Source organism: Corapipo altera, unplaced genomic scaffold (assembly GCF_003945725.1).
Source record: "Corapipo altera isolate COAL_440 unplaced genomic scaffold, ASM394572v1 2b, whole genome shotgun sequence".
In the NCBI taxonomy this organism is placed as follows: Eukaryota; Metazoa; Chordata; class Aves; order Passeriformes; family Pipridae; genus Corapipo; species Corapipo altera.
In genome coordinates, this window is record NW_020884874.1 from 6,881,856 (window position 1) to 6,883,652 (window position 1,797).

Sequence of the window (1,797 nt, forward strand, 5' to 3'; positions counted from 1 at the left end):
CAGGAACCACAACTGAACCACAGTTACAATTTTCTTCTGTTTCAATATCTGTTCCCCTTGCTGGAGGACTTGCAGTTTACTTACTATTTTGCAGGCAAAGCATTTCTTTAAAACTTGACGTTTTAAGCTACTTTATTGTTTGGCAATACACAGACCTTTGCGGAAAGCCCAAATAGCACCAGTTCTGCAGATGTGGAAACCATTTCTTGTTTTGCTGTGGTCAGTGAAGACAGTTTAACTTGTACGTTTACAATCATATTCCCATTAAACAATAAAGTAGCAAGAAGTCCTAATTTTGGAAGCCAGATTTCATTAATGACTTCTTTATAATACTACCAGGTGGTACATGATTCAATATTACAAGAGATTAGCTACATAAAATATTTGCCCATAAAGTGATTGACAGCCCAAATGCACACAAACCTTTACAGAACAGATGAAGGAAAATGTGCTAAAATAATACAATTTGGGAGAATATGTTTGGAAAAAATATTATAGTTCGGGGAAAAGAAGTGGTTTGTGTCGCTCGTTCTTTCTTTGGAAAGAAGCAACTGCAAATGCAAAACCAGAGCTTAATTTCAGGGTTCATCTGGTCTTACCATTTGTTGATTGAGAGAGGGAAGAATCAAATAACGTCCGCCTACGAGGCAAATCCCCAGCCGGAGAAAGAAATCCCCGGATCCCGAGTTGATTTTGTGACAGTAGAGATACTCTCCGAGCTGGCTCTTGTGTGAGCAGCATTAGCTGAACCCGGGCAGAACCAGAAGCCACGCCGTCCTAAGGGACAAACCCTAAACCCGAGACACATAACGAAAAGTCTCACTCCAGACAGAGCCCTGGCGAGTGGCAGCGCAGGGCAGCGTGTCGCGCTGTTCTGCAAAGGGGACACGGCAGAGCTTCCCAGCTTCCAGCCAGGGCTGCCTCGGGCGCTCCGGTGACCAGGGCGCCCAGGGGAGGAGGGAGTGCTCCCCTCGCAGGGCAGGACCTGTCACGCCCGCCCGGGACGCGCCGAGCCCTCGGGGCGGGCAGCCCTCCCCCGACGGCCGGTCCCGCCGCCGCCCCGGCCCCGACGCGGGTGCCTCGGAGCGCAGCGGGGCCGGAGGCGCCCCCGGCTCCGCTCGACCCCGGCCCGGGCAGCACGGGCGGCGCTCTGAGCGCTGCCGGACTGGACAGCGCCGGCGGGGGTGGGCGGAGGCAGCGCCAGGACTTCAGCCCGCCCCGGCTCAGCTCGGTCCCCGCCCTGCCCGCTCCCCTTACCTGCCCCGTGTCCCGGCCCAAGGAAAAGTTTCACGGCCGCCCGGACGGGACGGGACGCGACGGGACGGTACGGGACAGGACCAGATTCGCGCTGCCGCTCCTCGGCGCTGCCAGCAGCGCGTCCCGCAGCGGGCACGGAGCCGCGGCCGTGACTAAAATAGGCAGCGGCGGCGGGAGCTGCGGGCGGCGCCAGCGCCGGGCGGGCACCGACACCGACACCGAGCGGCCGCAGCGCGCAGGCGCCTCCGCCCGCCCCGGGGGGCTGCGGGCGGCGGGAGCCCCGGGCGGGCCGGACCGGGACAGCCGGGGCGGCGGGAGGTGCCGCCCGTCCCGCCGCGCTCCTCCCGCTCCGCAGCCGGTCCCTCCGCGGGGCTCCCGCACCGCCGGTGAGCGTCAAGGGGGCGGCGGTGCCGCCGGCTGTGGGGAGCCCTCGGGGAGAGCGGAGCCCTGAGCTTGGGCACCTTAAAACCCGGTGCCGGTCTGGCGTGGGGACGCAAAACCTGCCGCTCCTGAGGCAGGCGGGGAGCGGCATCTCCTTTG

General features: G+C 60.8%; 1 protein-coding gene across 2 annotated transcripts in view; it reads right to left on the reverse strand.

The window, feature by feature from the left end:
* The window catches only part of POPDC3 (popeye domain containing 3), a 16,411-nt gene extending 15,037 nt beyond the window's left edge, over positions 1–1,374 (reverse strand). Inside the window, exon 1 of one of the 2 annotated variants that reach the window (XM_027632533.1) lies at positions 1,258–1,374. The gene's annotated coding sequence lies outside the window, so the exon portion shown is untranslated. Of the gene's footprint in view, positions 1–599; positions 919–1,257 lie in introns of those variants that run through there. The other variant, XM_027632525.1, reaches the window with a different exon arrangement.
* Between the last annotated feature and the right edge of the window lie 423 nt (positions 1,375–1,797).